A 22411-nucleotide genomic window follows, 5' to 3' on the forward strand; every position below is an offset into this window, starting at 1 on the left:
TTGCCATTAGGGTTTAGTTCGTACCCCATCACTACCCCCCCGAAAAGCGAAGTGAATCACTTCGGCGAGGTGAGTCACTTCGGCATTCTGGATAACGGTAAGGGGGAGGCTGACGTCAGGGGACGTGCCTTGCATTAAATGCGACAGTAAAATCCGGCCGTTGAATCCTGAAAAGGTGGGATTCGAAACGGTGCGACGATTTTGAAATCTTCGCCGAATCTGATAAATACCTCCTTTCTTCATCATTGAAGCACTTTTGCGACTGCTTCTTCTGCACTCTCTCTTTTTTGCGAAAATTCTCTCTCCGCTTTCAAGAATTTCTTCAGACTTTCTTCACCTTCAAAAAGTAAGAAAAATGTCTTCTTCTTCTTCTTCGGAGTCGGGTAGCGGTAGGAGAGGCGGTAAGGGGTCTTCTGGCCGGAAAGAGTCCGGGGAGAAGACCGTAGAGTATTTCCATAGTATTTTGAGTAAGGATACTGTGATATCCCTACCCGAAAAATACTTTTTTCCTGGGGGGAAGGTGGTGGTACCTGACGGTGATCATAGGGCTGACTCCCCGCCGGAGGGTTACGCCACCGTGTACGAGGCCTGCTTAGAATGCGGGCTTCGTTTCCCCCTCCCTTCTGCCTTTATAGATTTACTAGATTTTTTTCAGCTTCCTTTAGGCCAGGTGACTCCGAACTCTTGGAGGCACTTGTCGGCCTTCGCTGCCGAACTCCGTAGGTTAGGAAGGGATTTGTCTTTGAAGGCGATCCTTAAATTCTTTCAATTTAAGAGGAAGGGGTCTTGGTTCTACTTGATCCCTGTACAGCCCTTTAGGGCCTTTTGTAAAACGAAGTGGCCGAAGTGGCAAAACCGCTTCTTCTACTATGATAGGACCGCGGCTCCTAGTTTTCCCTGGAGAGGACCGAAGTCCGTTATCCGTCATCCTCGTGCTCGTCATCGGTCTTATGAAGTGAGCTTCTTTGATCGGACTCGTATTTGGACTTTGAAGTAAGCTTCTTTGACCGGACTCGTCTTTGATCTTATGAAGGAAACTTCTTTGACCGGACTTGGTTTGTGTTCTAATTTGGCGATTTTTGTCGCCGGGATCGAACTTTCCCTTGTCCTAATTCGGCGAGTTTTATCGCGTGGATCGGACTTTCCCTGTTGACCGAAGTGGTCTTATGCAGTAAACCTCTTTGACTGGACATGGTCGTCCTCGGTCTTATGAAGTAAACTTCTTTGACCGAACTTGGTCGTCCTAATTCGGCGAGGTTTATCGCATGGATCGGACTTTCCCTTATTGCAGTTCGTTTCAGACGAAGTGCTTATTTCTTAAGCCGAATTATGGTCTTGTATCTTCCTGAGAAGCTTGGACTCACAATCGTTGGCTTATTGCAGTTCGTTTCAGACGAAGTGCTTGTTAAGCTGAATTGCGGTCTTGTATCCTCCTTGGAAGCTTGGACTCACAATCGTTGGCTTGTTGTAGTTCGTTTCAGACGAACTGCTTGTTAAGCTGAATTGTGGTCTTGTATCCTCCTTAGAAGCTTGGACTCACAATAGTCTTTAATAATCGATCTAAAAAGGGGATCAGCCTTTAAAGAACGATATACCTCGGTACCATTTGTAAGAGACGACAAGCACATAGAGACAAAACACATAGAGAAAAAAAGAAAAAGATGAAGGAAAAAAACTTTAAACCTTTTATAAAACGACAAGTAAAAGGTACAAGTAAAAAACAAACAAATAAAAACATGTACCCCTATGACCGAACTAGACACAAGACAGACTGACCGGACTTTGTCTCTTACAAGTGGAACTTCTTGAGGTTGGAGACGTGCCATGTTCGGGGTACTTGTTCTCCTGACATGTGAGTCAATTTATAAGACCCTTTGCCGAGGACTTCTGACACCCGATATGGACCCTCCCATGTGGGTTCGAGTTTGCCCAGCTTTTCTGCTCGGCTTACTTCGTTGTTTCTCAAGACGAGATCTCCCACTTGAAATTGAAGCTTTTTCACCCTTTGGTTATAATACCGGGCTACTTGCTCCTTATACTTGGCTGCTTTTATGCACGCCAATTCTCTTCTTTCTTCGGCGAGATCTAGTTCTGCTCTCAGTCCGTCGTCATTCATTTCTGAGGAGAAATTTAGAGTTCGGGGACTGGGTACGCCGATCTCCACCGGAATTACGGCTTCAGTGCCGTACACCAGACTATACGGAGTTTCACCGTTGGAGGTTTTGGGTGTAGTTCGGTAGGACCATAGGACTTGAGGGAGATTTTCTACCCATTGTCCTTTGGCTTGTTCTAACCGAGCTTTTAACCCTTTCACCAGAATCCGGTTCGTTACTTCCGTTTGTCCGTTTGCTTGGGGATGGGAGACCGAAGTGAACCGCTGTTGAATGTTCAGCTCTTGGCACCAATTCTTGAACGTCTTGTCGGTGAACTGAGTCCCATTATCCGAGATGAGGATGTGGGGTATGCCAAATCGGCACACTATGTTCTTCCAGACGAAGTCCAATGCCTTTGAGCTCGTTATCGTAGCTAATGGTTCAGCCTCCACCCACTTCGTGAAGTAGTCCACGGCAACGATAAGGAACTTCATTTGCCGAGGAGCTTGAGGAAGTGGTCCCACTATGTCTATGCCCCATTGCATGAAAGGCCAAGGGCTTTGCATAGTGTATAGATCGGTCTGCGGCATCCTTGGGACATTTGCATGAATTTGGCACTTCGTACACTTCTTGACGAGCTGCACTGCCTCTTGTACCATGGTTGGCCAATAATATCCCCATCTCAGAACTTTTTTAGCTAAAGCTCTGGCTCCGATGTGGCTACCGCACGATCCTTCATGAACTTCTCTGAGGATGTAGTCCGTCTCTTCTGGTCCTACGCACCGCAATAACGGCTGGAGGTAAGACTTTCTAAAGAGGACTCCTTCATGAAGTTCGTACCGAAGTGCTCGGCACGTGATCTTCCGAGCTTCTCTCTTATCCTCGGGCAATTGTCCTTGATCCAGATACTGCAAGATCGGCGTCATCCAGTTCGGCGAGCTGGATACTGAATGTACCTCGGCTTCATCAATGCTTCGATGCATTAATTCTTCCGCCTTTGAGCTCGGATCTGAGGCCAACTTACTTAAGGTATCTGCTCGGCTATTTTCCGCTCTGGGAATGCGGATTATCCGAAAATAGGAGAAACTTCGGCTGATGCTTTGCGCTTTGTCCAAATACTTCTTCATTCTCTCGTCACGAGCTTCACTTGTACCCAACATGTGATTTACTATGACTTGTGAATCACAATGGACTTTGAGAGATTTGACGAGCAGACTTTGCGCTAACTGGAGTCCGGCCAGGAGGGCTTCGTACTCGGCTTCATTATTAGTAGTGGGGAATAGGAACCGAAGTGAGTAGGCTACCTCGTGTCCGTCGGGAGCGACAAGTAAAATACCAGCTCCACTTCCCATCTTGTTCGAAGCTCCATCTACGAACCCGCTCCAGCAGTCCGGCGGCTCTACTTCGGATTCCAAGGGCTGTGCTAGTTCGGCACTGGCAGAATTCTTCTGTTCGGCAATAACAGGAATTGCTTGATCGAACTTCGCTTCTGCAAGAAAATCTGCCAAGGCTTGTCCCTTGATGGCTTTCCGAGGTAGATATTCAATTGTGTGCTCTCCCAACTCTATAGCCCACTTGGCTATTCTGCCTGATGCTTCTGGTTTGGTCAACACTTGCCGAAGTGGCAGATCAGTTAAGACGCATACCTTGTGAGCATAGAAGTATGGCCGCAGTCTCCTTGCTGCATTTACTAATGCCAGAGCAATCTTTTCCAGAGGTTGATACCTGGTTTCTGGACCTCTTAATGCTCGGCTTGTAAAGTAGATGGGAAGCTGCTTTAGGCCTTCTTCTCGTACAAGCACCGCGTTGATGGTTTGATCCGATGCCGCTAAGTATAAGAATATTACTTCGGCTTCGGTTGGAGCAGAGAGAATAGGAAGCTCGGCTAGATAACTTTTGAGCTCGTCAAAGGCCTTTTTCTGCTCGGCTCCCCACTCGAACTTTGGTGCCTTTTTCAACACCGTGAAGAACGGCAGTTGCTTTTCGGCTGCTTGAGAAAGGAATCGATTCAGTGCGGCTAGACATCCGGTTAGCCTTTGCACGTCATGTATGGACTTCGGCATCGCCATGTTTTGAACAACTTGAACTTTTGAGGGGTTTGCCTTGAGTCCGTCCTTTGAAACCCAACAACCCAGAAACTTTCCCGAATCTACCAAAAAGGTACACTTTTGGGGATTAAGTTTGAGGTTGGCTTTCTTGAGCACGTTGAGAGTGGACTTGAGGTTGTGCTCGTACTCCGAAGTGCTTTTGCTTTTGACGACTATATCGTCAACATACACTTCGACCTCCTTTCCAATCAGGTGCCGAAAAAGCTTGTCTACCATCCTTTGATAAGTGGCTCCGGCATTCTTTAAACCGAATGGCATCTTTTTATAAGCGAAAATGCCGAAATCAGTAATGAAGGCCGTTTTTGAAGCGTCAATCTCATCCATTAAAACTTGATGGTATCCTTTGTACAGATCAAGAAAACAAAAAATTTCAAAGCCTATCAAAGCTTCTACTTTTTTATCTATGTTCGGAAGGGGATAGCAATCTTTGGGACAGTGCTTATTTAGATCGGTGAAATCTATGCACATCCGCCATCCTCCTTCCTTTTTCTTGATCATGACAGGATTGGCCACCCACGAAGGATACTTCACTTCGAATAACACATCCGCCTTCAATAATTGACGGACTTCGTCATGGATGACTTGACTTCGTTCTGCCGCAAAGAGTCTTTGCTTCTGTTTTATCGGCCGGACTGAAGGATCAATATTTAACCGATGAGTGATTACCTCGGGGGGCACTCCGGTCATGTCCAACGGAGACCATGCAAAGACGTCTTTATACTCCTTGAGGAGCTGGATGGTTTTTTTCCCGAAGTAGGGGCGTTCCCGCGAAGCCGATCTTAACCGTTCTGGATGGATCGTCTTCGTACAGCTGAACTGTCATCGAGTTCGGCTCCGGTATGACTTCGGTCATCGCCTCTGACTCCGGCTGCTGTGATTGCTATGCTTGGTGGTGCCGATCTGACTGCTCGGCACTTCTAAGCGCAATTTGCAGACATTCCTTTGCTCTCTTTTGGTCACCTCGGATGACCGCTATCCCTCCTTTAGTAGGGATCTTGATGGTGAGGTGATAAGTGGAGCAAACGGCCCGAACTGTGTTGAGCCAGTCTCTTCCCAGGATGATGTTGTACGGGGACCGAGCTTTCACCACGAAAAACTCAATCATCGTACTGGAGCTAGTAGGCGCTTTCCCCACCGTGATCGGAAGGCTGATAATACCTTCAGGGCGGGTGTCCTCCTGGGCGAAGCTCTTCAGGGGAAGCGGAGCCGGGCTGAGCCGAGCTGGGTCCACTTCTAGTTTGTCAAAGCACTCTTTAAAAAGAATGCTAACCGACGCTCCTGTATCCACAAACACCCTGTGGATCAGTTTGTTTGCCACTCCGGCTTGGATGACAATGGCGTCTTGGTGAGGAGAGATGGCCGGGACGGGATCAGCATCCGAGAACGTAATCACTTCGTCCTGCTTCAGCCTTTTATGCGTTGGCTCCTCTCGATTGGAGCCTCTGCGCTCTGACTTTAGGGACGACTTGGTCTTCCCGGCAGGGAGAGCGTCAATAGTCTGGATTACTCCATCATATTGCGGCTCGTCATCGTCTTCGGGATCCGGCTGCCTTTTCGGATCCTGAGGAGCGCAGTTCGCACCACTCTGCTTCTTATTCTTCTTTGGCTGCTTGCTTTGGTATTTTTTCAATGTCCCTGCCTTCACAAGAACATCGATACCTGCAGCCAAGTTTCTGCACTCCTCAGTATCGTGACCGTGGTCTTGATGGTAGGAGCAGTAGCTATCCTGTGGTCGGCGCGCGGCTGATTTCGTCATCCGCTTTGGCTTTTCGAATAGGTCAGAGTGCAGTTCGAAAATTTCCGCTCTCGGCTTGTTCAGCGGTACGAACTGAGCGGGCGGCTTCTCGGGATTGAGACGGGGTCCCAATCTGTCTTGCACCGGAGCCCTTTGAATTCTTTCAAATGGAGTCCGGCGAGGATGCCCCTGATCGCTATGATCGGGCTTCCTTCTGTCTCCTCGGGTCGATGAGCTGTCTAACGACCGTTTGCGACGGTCTGCCTCATCGGCCCGGGAGTACTGGTCCGCAATGTCCCACATTTCCTGAGCTGTCTGCGGACCGCACTCAACGAGTTTTCTGTAGAGAGCTCCGGGCAGGATTCCATTTTGGAATGCCGAGATGACAAGCAGATCGTTGAGATCGTCTACTTGCAGGCATTCCTTGTGGAATCTTGTCATAAAGTCGCTGATTTTTTCGTCGCGACCTTGACGAATGGAAAGCAGCTGAGCCGAAGTGATTCGGGCTTCCGCTTTCTGAAAGAACCTCCTGTGGAAGGCATCCATTAGATCTCGGTAAGATCTGATGCTGCCCTGGGGGAGGCTATCGAACCACCTTCTCGCGTTCCCGATGAGCAGCTCGGGAAACAGCTTGCACATGTGGACCTCGTTGAGACCCTGGTTCGCCATGTTATATTGATAGCGCCCCAAGAAATCGTGAGGGTCCACGAGCCCGTCGTAAGTCATCGACGGAGTTCGGTAGTTCTGTGGTAGGGGAGTTCGGGTGATGTCGTCCGAGAACGGAGTCTTCAGTGCTCCGTACACGGCGAATCCGATATCTCGTCGGTATGGAGGAGATTGAGTTCTCCTGTGATTCCGGTACCGAGGAGGAACTGGAACATGTTGGGGACGGGGATTCTTTCTCCTGGGAGATGCGACACTACTGCGGTAGTGACTTTCTTGTGCGGAGGGAGAAGGAGAATCCGCCGTTTTCGTCTCCGGCTGCTTTTGGCTTTTTTGCAGGAAGGTTAAGAATTCCTCCTGCTTCGCCGCCAAAAACTGCTTGACAGCCTCATTCAAATCGGGCTGCTGGGAAGACTCAGTGGGACGATTTTTGGAGCGGCTTGTTCCTTCGCCATGAGAACTGGTGGTGGATTTATCCCTAGGCTGTTTTCCAGACCTATGGGATGGATTGGCTTCCTCCTGGTTCTCACGGGCAGGAATACGGGTACTCTGCGATCTGGTATGCATTTTTTTTGGGTGAAAAAAAATGGATCAAAAATTCGCTTTATCACAAATTTTGTTCTCTGTTTCCCACAGACGGCGCCAGTGATGAATCCGCGAATTTCTGATGTTAGTAAATGCTGGTAGAGAATAAAGACTACGACACAAAGAATTTACGTGGTTCGATTTACTGAAGTAAATCTAAACCACGGGAAGAAGGAAGGGCAAGATTGTATTGCTTGATCTGGGATTACAGCTTACAACACAGACTTGCTATATGATATTTTATCTCTAGAGAGCTTAATCCTTTTCTATCTGATCTAAGTTCTATTTATACATTGAACTAGGATCGTGGTTTGCAGCCCCACTAACAAGATCGTGGGTGAGCAATAACTGCTCAATAACTGCTTCGTACCACTAAATAGATCGTGGGTATAGTGGAGGTCGTGGAGACCTTTCATGAGTCCACTAACTCCTAGTTCGGTCGAATGCTGAGACCGAACTGCTGGACTTTACCGATCAGCTCTTGCCGATCTGAGAGGAGAGCTTGACTGGTCGGCTTTTACCGAGCTGTAGGCTGAGTCCGAACTCTTTGGTCGTGCCGAACAGATACTCTTTCTTGGGCTCTGGGCTGATGGGCCGTCACTGTTATTGGGCTTGCCATTAGGGTTTAGTTCGTACCCCATCAGTTTCAATTCTACCCTTAATTAATACCAAAACTATGAAAATTAATTGTAGGACATTTTTCTCGAAACCTTCATACTTTATATTGAAAACATTATTTTTACACATATAATCGTTTTGTCTCCTTTCATAGCTCTAAGAGTGGAAGAGTTTCTTTTTTATTTAATTCTTTTAGTTTTATTTTTGGGCTATTGGGATTTACTATGAGCCCATTTTTCATATTCACAATCTTCTTACAAGAAAGCCCAAAATATTTTTGCATTAGAAGGTTTTTAATTATTTAAAATAATGTTGAACCCTCGTCAAAACACAACATATGTTCATAGAACCATAGGGTTGTCTACTTCTTAAATACAGTATGTATTTAATTAGTTTAGTTTAGTGCCAAATCACATCATACAAATAGAATATTGTCATGCTTTCAAATTTCAAACCGACCAAAACTTGTCCTCTAGTTGCCATTAGCATTAAATAAACCATAGCTTGGGTCCCACACAGCTCCGACAATGACACCATCGACGGCTTTGGCTGCGCCACGTGGGCATTGGACGGTCCTAGATTTTCTTTCCATATTAAATTAATGTTTTATGTTACTCCTACTTGGTAATTAATATCAATGATAATTTATGTTACGTAGTAGACAAATTTTAACTATATAAAAATGAAACGACCCTTTATTCCATGACCCATTTTTATTCCAGATTGTTCCAAAAGCTTGGCCTTGTGCCCCAATAAAATAAAGATGATTCTTTTCTACTATGTTTTTTTATGTTAATACATGGTTGTATAGTGTGACTTTATTGGTGGGACGATAACTTAACAACTTGTGATACCTTGTATAGCTCAAAATAGAAATCATTTTCGCAAATTTATATAGTCACGCTCCTGTGCGGACTCACTAACAGTGTGTTGTCGGAAGGATTGTGATTCTCCATTCTAAATTGATTTCTCTTTGTTTTAGTATAATCATAGTAACTTTTGGTTATATTAAATATAATTTTTACGATTGTTACTTTAATTCAATATAAGTGTAATTTTGATTTATAACATATGTAACTTCTTCTATACAACGGATCGTGGATATGACACATGGCTCAGGGGAGCCAAAAAGGTCCCGAGCCGACCTAGCATGCGCGCAACATTTGGAAGTGGGTACTAGAGATTACATTATCTATAATATTACTTTAATTATTTTAATTTTAAAAATTTGAAAAGCCTAATAAAACAATCTATCAAATATTTTATACTACTATGATAATTCTTGCAATAAACAATTGAATGTTGGATAACATTACGTGTTCAATGACATCATTAAGGAAACTTCGAGAAACTATACTCTCTAAGATTTCTCTGTTCCAAACATTAAATAATACTATCTCGCTTTAATCGGACATAATTAAAGATTGAAAAATACTCTCTTCCCTCCGTCCCTCTCTAGTAGAAGCGTTTCATTTTGAGCACCCGTTTTAAAAAAAATGATAATAAATAGTTAAAGTGAAGAGAAAATAAAATAAAAGAGGGGAAAATAAAGAGAAGAGTCTTCTTTATATTATTATCTCTCTTACTTTATTTTTTCTATATTTTAACTATTTATTATTATTTTTTCAAAACGAGTGTTGAAAATGAAACGCCTCTACTACATAGGGACGGAGGGAGTAGTTAATATGCATCGGAATGTAACATTTTTTTCATCGTTATCACGAGAAAGATAAAAATGTTAGATTGGATAAATAAAGTAACGTTACTTTCATGGATTATGACTCACGAGGTGATGATGTGGCGAATTTTTGATGGGAATAAATGCAAGTAATAAACGATCACAACACGGAAAATTACGTGGTTCGATTTACTGAGGTAAATCTACGTCCAAGGGAAGAAGAGAGGGCAAATTTGTATTGCTTGGTCTCGCTTACAGGTTACAATACTGATTTGCTATAAGATTCAGGATCTAGAGAGCTTAACCCTGGTCTATCTGATCTAAGTTCTATTTATACATTCGAACTAAGATCGTGGTTTGCAGCCCTGGTAGTGGGGTTGATAACTGCTTAATACCACTAAATAGATCGTGGGTGTAATGGAGGTCGTGGAGATCCTGCATGGGTCCACTATCTCCTTGTTCGGTCGAATACTGAGACCGAACTGCTGAACTTTGCCGATCAGCTTTTGCCGATCTGAGAGTTGAGCTCGATTGGTCGGCTTTTACCGAGCTATAGGCTGTGACCGAACTCTTTGGTTGTGCCGAACTGATACTACCGAGCTATAGGCTGTGACCGAACTCTTTGGTTGTGCCGAACTGATACTCTTTCTTGGGTTTTGGGCTGATGGGCCGTCACTGCTATCGGGCTCGCAATTATTGTTTAGTTGTTTAGTTCGTATCCCATCACCACCCCCCCCGAAAAGCGAAGTGAATCACTTCGGCATTTTGGATAAGTGTAAGGGGGAGGCTGACGTCAGGGGACGTGCTCTGCACGTGTCTGCATTAAATGCGACAGCAAATCCGGCCAGAGAATCCAGAAAAAGTGGGATTTGAAACGGTGCGACGAATTTGAAATGCCTTTGCGAATCTGATAAATATTTCCTCTCTTCATCATTGGAATACTTTTGCGATTATTTCTTCTGTATTCTCTCTCTTTTTCGTAAAATTTTCTTCCGCTTCTTCAAGAATTTCTTCAGAGACTTTCGACCATCAAAGAGTAAGAATCATGTCTTCTTCTTCTGAATCTGTTTCTGAATCAGGTAGTGGTAGGAAGGGGGGTAAGGGGTCTTCTGGCCGGAAAAGGTCCGGGGAGAAGACGGTAGAATATTTTCACAGCATTTTGAGTAAGGATACTGTGATATCCTTACACGGAAAATATTTTCTTCCTGGGGGGTTAGTGGTGATTCCCGACGACATTCATAGGGCTAACTCGCCGCCGGAGGGTTATGCCACCGTTTACGAAGCCTGCTTAGAATGCGGGCTTCGTTTCCCTCTTCCCCCTGCCTTTGTAGAGCTTCTTGATTTTTTTCAACTTCCTTTAGGTCAGGTGACTCCAAATTCTTGGAGGCACTTATCGGCCTTTGCTGCCGAGCTGCGTAGACTAGGAAAGGATCTGTCTCTGAGGGCAATCCTTAATTTCTTTCAGTTTAAGAGAAAGGGATCCTGGTTTTACTTGATCCCTTTACAGCCCTTCAGAGCATTCTGTAAAACCAAATGGCCGAAGTGGCAAAATCGTTTCTTTTTTTACAATAGGACAGCGGCTCCGGACTTTTCCTGGAGAGGGCCGAAGTCCGTAATTCCTCATCCTCGGGTAGAACCGTTGGACGAGCTCGAGGGCGAGCTCAATAAGATTCCCATGATTAGGAAACAGTATTCGGAATCTGAGCTCGTCAAGGGTGACTTCGTGTTCGATTCCTCGTCTTCGGACGAAGAGACTGAGGGTGAGGATTTCTTTTTTATGTTTTACTGCTTTAGCGGCGAAAACTAACTTTGTTTTCTCGCTTTTTGGCAGTGAACATGCTAAGCAGGCTAGGTCGCAAATCCTCCGAATCCAAGGAGCTGGAGAAACAGAGAGCCACCAGCTCGGCGTCTGATGCCGAGAAGAATCCGAAGAGGCAGAAGACCTCTTCGAGTCAGTCTTTGGATCCAAAAAAGCCGGAATCGACTTCGGCAAAGGGGAAGACGAAGACTCAGAAACCCCCAAAAGCGCCACAGAGAGACATTGTCCTGGGGGGTTGTGGATCCGGAGCGGTTGCGGCCACTTCGGAACATATCTCTGAGCCCTTTTTATGGCCAAAGGACTTTGTGGAGGTGAATTTCCTTCTTGATTTTCTGGTTTTGCTTCTTTCCTATATTCTGTGGCCCCTCTGTTGACTTTTTTCCTTTTTCCATTTTCAGAGGAACAATATGCTCTGCAAGCTCGTCACAGTTGAACTCTCTAAAGCGTCCAGCGATTATGATGAGATGCAGAGGAATTTGAATGCTGCTCGTCACCAGGCCGAACAGGCTCGGGCAGACTTTGAGGAGGCAAGGGCCGCTAGGATCTCGGCTCAGGATGAAGCCCAGCGTGCCAAAAACCAGCTCATCATCCAGAGAGAGCAGTCGAAACAGAGGGAGGCTGCTGCCGTGGTTGCTCAGGGGGAGGCTCTCCGTGTTTACACGGAGAAACTCTTTTTGAGCAATCAATTTTCGGCCCTTATCGGCGATCTGCTGAAATTGATGACCGATAACGCTGAGCAGGAACCCGAAGTCGTTTTGCCGCTGTATGGCCGAGAGATTGCAGCGCGCCTCCAGAGTCTGCCGCTCCTTGAGGAGCTTGCGTCTTCATCGGTCCTGCTTTCTGCTGAACGAGTCCGTAATTGCCGTGCTGACCGTGACGAGAACATGGAGGCCATCTTTGCCTCCTTGGGGCCTGTTTCACCCGCTTCAATTTTCAAAGAGGGTGAGCAGGAAAATGAGGCCGGCAAGGAGACCGAGCAGAAGGATCAGCAGACCGGCGACGGGCACGCCGAGCAAGAGGTGCAGCAGATCGGCGATGGGGGCACCGAGCAGGAGGGAGGGAGGAGGGAGGCCGAGGCTGAGACCGAGGTCGACAAGGAGAAAGAAGCTGAAATCCCCAGGGAAGCCGGAGACGAAACTGGCGAAGTATGATTTCGTCTCCCTTCTCTTAGTTTAGTTTCTTTCTATTTGTAAAATGGCCTTGAAGCCCTCCTTGTGTAAATTTTTTCTTTGAATGAAAAAATTCTCCTTTCTACACTCGTGTCTTCTTTATAGCTTTTCTTAATCTCTTTTACTCCTATTGTGGTTTACTGCCTGCTCGGTAAACTGAAATGCCGAACTGACATAGCTGCTTCGTATTCTTTACTCTCAGGAGCTGGAGGTACTTCACTGGAAGCGGCTATACTCTTCGGCTTTAAATGAAGCTGAGAAAAAAGCTATAGATGACCAGATGAAGTATGACGAACTCTTGGCTCGTTTAGTGGAGCTGGAGTCCAACAATAAGGACTTAGAGTCCATAAGGAGAGATCTAGAGGCCGAGCTGAATACTGTCATCGCTGAGAGGACTGCATATGAAGACTTCATCAGCGGGCGCGGGGGAATGACTATATCCGAAGTTCAGAATCAAGTTGATGAACTGTGGGAGAAGCTTCATGTACTCCGGAGGAAAATGCGCTGGAGAGCTCGGCTTGCCAACAAGTTGTGAAATCATTGCGGCGCTTGGCTTCTCTGTACGACATCATTCTTTCCCGGCGTCCCGCGATCGAGAGATTCCTTAGCCGTTTCCCGCTAACAGACGCTCACGCTCCAACTCAAACCTCGGATCCACTTACTCAAACTTCTACTCCAAATCAGCACCGGACTCAGGAGCAACCGGAAACGTCAAGGCAAGAACGTACTCCAAGTCAGCAACGGACTCAGGAGCAACCGGAAACGTCAAGACAAGAACCTACTCCAAGTCAGCAACGGACTCAGGAGCAACCGGAAACGTCAAGACAAGAACGCCCTGAAGTTCGTAGAGGAGTGGTGAATATGAGTGAGCAAGATCAGCGAATGCTTCGTGAAGAGACTCTTCGCCGCCGAGGTGCTAGAACTTCCCGGACTCAGAGAAGAGGCGGTAGGTCGATCAGAGCATCTCGTCCACCTACTGATTCTTCAACTGCTCGGAACGCCCGAACTCAGCATCATGAGGACTTTTTGGATAGGTGGCTCAACTTTAGCAACCGTAGACAGTAGAGTAGTCCTTTGTAATGGTGTAACGCATTCTCGTAGGGCAGCGGAATTGTATGCCCAACAAGACTTAGTAAATGAAATTTTTTCATTTCGCTTCTATCACTGCGTATTTACAGTTCAGCGATTTTTTATTTCATTTATTGTACTCGTCCTCGGTCTTATGAAGTAAACTCTTCTTTGACCGGGCTTAGTTAGTGTCCTTATTTGGCGAGTTTTATCGCTTGGATTGGACTTTCCCTGTACTCGTCCTCGGTCTTATGAAGTAAACTCTTCTTTGACCGGACTTAGTTTGTGTCCTTATTTGGCGAGCTTTATCGCTTGGATTGGACTTTCCCTAGTTAACCGAAGTGGTTTTCGGCTTATTGCAGTTCGTTTCAGACGAATTGCTTGTTTCTTAAGCTGAATTGTGGAGTCTTGTATCTTCCTTAGAAGCTTGGACTCACAATTGTCTTTAATAATTGATCTAAAAAGGGGATCAGCCTTTAAAGAACAATATACCTCAGTAACATTTATAAGAGACAAAACGCACATAGAGAGACAAAACGCACATAGAGAGACAAATGAAAAGGACGAAAAAGATTTTAATCTTTTAAAAAACGACAAGTAAAAAGAACAATAAAAATAAAAGAAAGCACATAACCCTAGGACCGAACTAGACACAAGACTGACCGGACCTTGTCTCTTACAAATAAAACTTCTTGAGGTTGGAAATATGCCATGTTCGGGGTACTTGTTCTCCTGACATGTGAGTCAATTTATAAGACCCTTTTCCCAGGACTTCTGACACCCGATACGGACCTTCCCATGTGGGTTCAAGTTTGCCCAGCTTTTCTGCTCGGCTTACTTCATTGTTTCTCAATACGAGATCTCCCACTTGAAACTGCAGCTTTTTCACCCTTTGGTTATAATACCGGGTTACTTGCTCCTTGTACTTGGCTTCTTTTATGAAGGCCAATTCTCTTCTTTCTTCGGCAAGATCTAGTTCGGCTCTCAGTCCGTCGTCATTCAGTTCTGTTGAGAAATTAAGAGTTCGGGGACTGGGTATGCCGATCTCAACCGGAATTACGGCTTCAGTGCCGTACACTAGACTGTACGGAGTTTCACCATTGGAGGTTTTTGGTGTAGTTCGGTAAGACCATAGGACTTGAGGAAGATTTTCTACCCATTGTCCTTTGGCTTGTTCTAACCGAGCTTTTAATCCTTTCACCAAAGTACGGTTTGTTACTTCCGTTTGTCCGTTTGCTTGTGGGTGAGAGACTGAAGTGAACCGCTGTTGAATATTCAACTCTTGGCACCAATTCTTGAATGTTTTGTCAGTAAACTGAGTCCCATTATCTGAAATGAGGATATGGGGTATGCCAAATCGGCAAACTATGTTCTTCCAGACAAAATCTAATGCCTTTGAGCTTGTTATCGTAGCTAACGGTTCAGCCTCCACCCACTTTGTGAAGTAATCCACGGCAACGACCAAGAATTTCATTTGCCGGGGAGCTTGTGGTAGTGGTCCTACTATGTCTATGCCCCATTGCATAAAAGGCCAAGGGCTTTGCATAGCACATAGATCAGTCTGCGGCATCCTTGGGATATTTGCATGGATTTGGCATTTCGTACATTTCTTAACTAGCTGTACTGCTTCTTGTACCAAAGTTGGCCAATAATATCCCCATCTCAGAACTTTTTTAGCTAATGCTCTAGCTCCGATGTGGCTACCGCAAGATCCTTCATGAACTTCTCTAAGGATGTAATCCGTCTCTTCTGGTCCTACACATCGCAATAACGGTTGAAGGTAGGACTTTCTATATAGGACTCCTTCATGAAGTTCATACCGACGTGCTCGGCATGTGATTTTCATTGCTTCTCTCTTATCCTCGGGCAGTTGTCCTTGATCTAGATACTTTAATATTGGCGTCATCCAGTTCGGTGAACTGGTTACTGAGTGTACTTCAGCTTCATCAATGCTTCTGTGCGGTAATTCCTCCACCTTTGAGATCGGATGTGAGGCCAACTTACTTAAAGTATCTGCTCGGCTATTTTCCGCTCTGGGAATGCGGATTATCCGAAAATAAGAGAAATTTCAGCTAATACTTTGCGCTTTGTCCAAGTATTTTTTCATCCTTTCATCACGGGCTTCACTTGTACCCAGCATGTGATTCACTATGACTTGTGAATCACAATGGATTTTGAGAGATTTGACAAGTAGACGTTGCGCTAACTGAAGTCCGGCAAGAAGGGCTTCGTATTCGGCTTCGTTATTAGTGGTGGGGAATAAGAACCGAAGTGAATAAGTTACTTCGTGTCCATCGGGAGCGATAAGTAGAATACCAGCTCCACTTCCTGTCTTATTCGAAGCTCCATCTACGAATCCAATCCAACAGTCCGGCGGCTCTACTTCGGGTTCCTGGGGCTGTGTTAGTTCATCATTGGTAGGATTTTTCTGTTCGGCAATAATAGGGATTGCCTGATCGAACTTTGCCTCTACAAGAAAATCTGCCAAGGCTTGTCCCTTGATGGCTTTCCGAGGTAGATATTCTATTGAATGTTCTCCCAACTCTATGGCCCACTTGGCAATTCTGCCTGATGCTTCTGGCTTAGTCAAAACTTGCCGAAGTGGAAGATCGGTTAAGACGCATACTTTGTGAGCATAGAAATATGGCCGCAGTCTCCTTGCTGCATTTACTAATGCCAGAGCAATTTTTTCCAGAGGTTGATACCTTGTTTCGGGACCTCTTAATGCTCGGCTTGTAAAGTAGATAGGACGCTGCTTTAGGCCTTCTTCTCGTACAAGCACCGCGCTAATGGTTTGATCTGATGCTGCTAAATATAAGAATATCACTTCGGCATCTGTTGGAGCGGAGAGAGTAGGAAGTTCGGTTAAATAACTTTTGAGTTCGTCAAAAGCCTTTTTCTGTTCGGCTCCCCACTCAAACTTTGGTGCCTTCTTCAAAACATTGAAGAACGGCATTTGCTTTTCGGCTGCTTGGGAAAGGAATCTATTCAGTGCGGCTAGACATCCAGTTAGCCTTTGCACATCATGTATGGACTTCGGCATTGCAATGTTCTGAACAACTTGAACCTTTAGAGGATTTGCCTTGAGTCCTTCCTTTGAAACCCAACAACCCAGAAATTTTCCCGAATCTACCAAAAAGGTACATTTTTGGGGATTGAGTTTGAGGTTGGCTTTTTTGAGCACGTCGAGAGTGGCTTTGAGATTGTTTTCGTACTCCGAAGTGCTTCTGCTTTTAACAACTATGTCGTCAACATATACTTCAACCTCTTTTCCGATCAGGTGCCGAAATAGCTTATCTACCTCCTTTGATATGTGGCTCCGGCATTCTTTAAACCAAATGGCATCTTTTTATAAGCAAAAATACTGAAGTCAGTAATGAAAGCCGTTTTTGAAGCATCATTCTCATCCATTAACACTTGGTGGTATCCTTTATACAAATCAAGAAAACAGAAAATTTCGAAGCCTATCAAAGCTTCTACTTTTTTATCTATGTTGGGAAGGGGGTAGCAATCTTTAGGACAGTGCTTATTCAGATCTGTAAAATCTATGCACATCCGCCATCCTCCTTCTTTTTTCTTGATCATCACAGGATTGGCCACCCAAGAAGGATATTTTGCTTCAAATAATACATCCGCTTTCAGTAATTGGCGGACTTCGTCATGGATGACTTGATTTCTTTCTGCCGCAAAGAGTCTTTGCTTCTGTTTTATAGGCCGGACTGAAGGATCAATATTTAACCGATGTGTAATTACCTCGGGAGACACTCCAGTCATGTCCAACGGAGACCACGCAAAGACATCTTTGTACTCTTTGAGGAGCTGGATGGTCTTTTCCCGGAGTAGAGGTGTTCCCGCGAAACCGATCTTGACCGTTCTGGATGGATCGTCTTCGTATAACTGAACTGGTCGTGAGTTCGGCTCCGGTGTGACTTCGTTCATTTCGCCTGCCTCTGACTCCGGCTGCTGTGATTGCTATGCTTGATGGTGCCGATCTGATTGTTCGGCACTCTTAAGCGCAATCTGCAGACATTCTTTTGCTCTCTTTTGATCACCTCGGATGACTGTTATCCCTCCTTTAGTGGGGATCTTGATCGTGAGGTGATAAGTAGAGCAAATGGCCCGAACTGTGTTGAGCCAGTCTCTTCCCAGTATAATGTTATACGGGGATCGAGCTTTTACCACAAAAAACTCGATCATCGTACTGGAGCTAGTAGGCGCTCTTCCTACCGTAATCGGAAGGCTGATAATACCTTCAGGGCGGGTGTCCTCCTGGGCGAAACTTTTCAGAGGAAGTGGGGCCGGACTGAGCCGAGCTGGATCCACTTCCAGTTTATCAAAACATTCTTTAAAAAGAATGCTAACCGACGCTCCTGTATCCACAAACACTCTGTGGATCAGTTTGTTTGCCACTCCAGCTTGAATGACAATAGCGTCTTGATGAGGAGAAATGGCCGGGACGGGATCTGCATCTGAAAATGTAATTACTTCCTCCTTCTTCAGCCTTTTATGTGTTGGCTCCTCTCGATTGAAGCCTCTGCGCTCTGACTTTAGAGACGATTTAGTCTTCCCGGCTGGGAGAGCGTCAATAGTCTGGATTATTCCATCATATTGCGGCTCGTCATCGTCTTCGGGATCCTGTTGCCTTTTAGGATCCTGAGGAGCGCAGTTCGCACTTCTCTGTTTCTTATTCTTTTTCGGCGGCTTGCTTTGGTATTTTTTTAACGTCCCTGCTTTCACAAGGACATCAATATCTGCTGCCAAATTTCGGCACTCCTCGGTATCGTGACCGTGGTCTTGATGGAAGGAGCAATATTTATCCTGACTTCGGCGCGTGGCCGATTTCGTCATCGACTTTGGTTTTTCGAACATATCAGAATGCAGTTCGAAAATTTCCGCTCTCGACTTGTTCAATGGTACGAACGGAGCGGGTGGTTTCTCAGGATTGAGACGTGGTCCCAATCTGTCTTGTACCGGTGCCCTTTGAATTCTTTCAAAAGGAGTTCGGCGAGGATGTCCCTGATCGCTATGATCGGGCTTCCTCTTGTCTCCTCTGGAAGAGCTGTCTAAAGACCGTTTTCGACGGTCTGCCTCATCAGCACGAGAAAACTGGTCCGCAATGTCCCACATCTCTTGAGCTGTTTGCGGACTGCATTCAACGAGCTTTCTGTAGAGAGCTCCTGGCAGAATTCCATTTTGGAATGCCGAAATGACAAGTAGATCATTGAGATCATCTACTTGTAGGCATTCCTTGTGGAATCTTGTCATGAAGTCGCTAATCTTTTCATCGCGACCTTGACGTATAGAAAGCAGCTGAGCCGAAGTGATTCGGGCTTCCGCTTTCTGGAAGAACCTCCTATGAAAAGCATCCATTAGATCTCTGTAAGATCTAATGCTGCCTTGAGGGAGGCTATCAAACCACCTTCTTGCGTTCCCGATGAGCAGCTCGGGAAACAGCTTACACATATGAATCTCATTGAGACCTTGGTTCGCCATATTATACTGATAGCGTCCCAGGAAATCATGAGGATCCACTAACCCGTCATAAGTCATTGACGGAGTTCGGTAATTCTGGGGCAACGGAGTTCTGGTGATATCATCCGAAAATGGAGTCTTCAGCGCTCCATACATAGCGAATCCGACATCTCTACGGTATGGTGGAGATGGAGTTCTCCTGTGATTTCGGTAACAAGGAGGAGAAGGAATATGTCGGTGGGGAGGATTCTTTCTCCTGGAAGATACGACACTACTGCGGTAGTGACTTTCATGTCTGGAGGGGGAGGGAGAATCCGTCGTTTTCTTCTCCGGCTTCTGGCTCTTTTGCAGGAATGTTAAGAACTCATCCTGCTTCTCAGCCAAGAACAACTTGACAGCCTCATTCAAAGCGAGCTGCTGGGGAGGCTCGGTGCGATGACTTTTTGAGTGGTTTGTTCTTTCACCGTGAGAACTGGAGGCAGATTTCTCCCGAGGCTGTTTTCCAGACCTACGGGCTGGACTAGCTTCCTCACGTTCATCACGGACGGAAGTATGGGTATTATGTGATCTGGTACGCATTTTTTTTCGGTGGAAAAGGATCAAAAACTCGCCTTTATCACAGTTTTGGTTCTCTGGTTCCCACAGACGGCGCCAGTGATGATGTGGCGAATTTTTTATGGGAATAAATGCAAGTAATAAACGATCACAACACGGAAAATTACGTGGTTCGATTTACTGAGGTAAATCTACGTCCACGGGAAGAAGAGAGGGCAAATTTGTATTGCTTGGTCTCGCTTACAGGTTACAATACTGATTTGCTATAAGATTCAGGATCTAGAGAGCTTAACCCTGGTCTATCTGATCTAAGTTCTATTTATACATTCGAACTAAGATCGAAGTTTGCAGCCCTGGTAGTGGGGTTGATAACTGCTTAATACCACTAAATAGATCGTGGGTGTAATGGAGGTCGTGGAGATCCTGCATGGGTCCACTATCTCCTTGTTCGGTCGAATACTGAGACCGAACTGCTGAACTTTGCCGATCAGCTTTTGCCGATCTGAGAGTTGAGCTCGATTGGTCGGCTTTTACCGAGCTATAGGCTGTGACCGAACTCTTTGGTTGTGCCGAACTGATACTACCGAGCTATAGGCTGTGACCGAACTCTTTGGTTGTGCCGAACTGATACTCTTTCTTGGGTTTTGGGCTGATGGGCCGTCACTGCTATCGGGCTCGCAATTATTGTTTAGTTGTTTAGTTCGTATCCCATCACGAGGTATATATACCTTTTCTAACACAAGCATATTTATTAATATGTGATTTTTTACTATGAGACATATACAAATTTTTTACTATGACACATATACAATTACTACACGCAATTAATTTCTGACTATGAAAATCATGTCACAAGGTTAAAATATTGGGGCTAATTACATTTTATGTTTGATATAGGGTCTAGTTGTAAAAATACGTAATTAAAATATCTCGATCTTTCAAAAGGTTGCAAATATGGGTCAAAACCTTATTCCTAATTAATAGTTTTGAGGTCGGAAATTATGTCCCGGGCCATATGTGAAGACATTATAAATTAACTTAGTATATATTGAGTTTTAGGAATTATAAAAAGCAAATTTCGATTGATCACTTTATTAATTTGGGTATTAATTAGTACTATATGATTAGGACATTGATATATTTATACATTTGTAAAGGTATGCACCCCCCCCCCCCAAATAAAAAATATTTTTGGGTGACACTATTATATTTCCACCGGCAACCCACGAAAGTGGGAGAAAATAATTATTAAAGGCATGTCCATTTCACTATTTTTATTTTCCTTTTTTTGGGCTTGAAACTTATTCATAGTATAAATTTTCAGATAGGTTAATTTCATATTTTACCTATCTTAAGATTATGATTTTCCGTGGGGTGGTGAACTGATGATCAATGTAATACACTAAATTACCAATTTAGTCACATAATGTTGATTTTTAGTGACCAAAATCAAGTTGCTATGGGGGGAGTGAGTATCATAGCAATATGACGTAATATACTTTCAATCTTTCTCACTAATCTTTAAGTCAAGTAAGTCTAAATTCAAGTTAATAATAAGTTTCCCCTCTAATTAATATATCGAGAATTAAATAACCCGATGTATGTGCGTGGGATGTGTATGAGTTATAACTAAAAAATTGGTGTAGAATTTTATTTTTAGTATTACATATATTATATTCGTCCATGAAAAATAATATTTTTTTTAATTCTAGTACATCCACCAAAATTAGTGTCTATTTATTTATGGTAAGTTTTTCTCTCTAATAAAACGAATCTCATTTTTCAACAACAAATACTCCAATCACTTATTTCTTTTTATCTCTTTTTACTTTATCAATTTTACATTAAAATCTACATTGTCCACTGCTAAGACTAAGTATATAAGTTAGGTCTCTAATTTAATCTTTAGCTTTAACGAATGTGTCATTCAACCATGTGGCATTATAATACGACTAATCACATGAACATTATATTTGCGCGAGATAGTAATGCATTGCTCACGATTATGAATGCACAACGTTTTCATCCAAAAAATATAACAAGAACTCGCATAAAGATCTAATCATAAAGTATCTGTGTGAATCCATGACATATATATCTATAATTCTAATGTCATTATAGCATTACGACTCAACGCCCAAGTCTCAACCCGTCCATCGAATTACGACTCAACGCCCAAGTCTCAACCTGTCCATCCAGGGACTTGTTATAGGAGTTGATTTGTAATTTCCTCCTTCATATATATAATATAAATATATGAAGTTAATTTAAAAAAAAAAAAAACCCTGTCCATCCAGGGACGGAACTAGACTTTCAAATAAGCCGGTGCTCAAATCTTAAAAAAAAATAAAATAATAATAATAATAATAATTTCAATTCAAATATAACGTCTTTACAATTTTTATGAGGCTCTAGATGATAATTGTTTTCAAATTTCATGCCATTAATTCAAAATCAAAAGTGAAATCACAATTAAAGAACCAAACCTCTAAAGCCACCATACCGTATACCTTACTGTAACCATCATACCGTATACCTTACCGTAAATTCGGTATGCGAACAAATCATACATTTACCTTACCAAAATTTTCGATATACTGAACTTCGGTATACCTTATTTTCGGTATGACCAATTTCCATACCGATGCAGTACCTCATTTTTGGTATACCGTACCAAAGTTCGGTATACCGTACTTTTACGGTATACCTTACTTTCAACATCAATGAAAATAGATAATTTGAGTTTTTAGAATATTATTTATATTTTATTTTAAAAATATATATATATTACATATATTTTATTCATAATTATATTTATATTTCATAATAAATTTTATAATTTTAAAAA

This window comes from Salvia splendens, chromosome 13 (assembly GCF_004379255.2).
Source record: "Salvia splendens isolate huo1 chromosome 13, SspV2, whole genome shotgun sequence".
Classification (NCBI taxonomy): Eukaryota; Viridiplantae; Streptophyta; class Magnoliopsida; order Lamiales; family Lamiaceae; genus Salvia; species Salvia splendens.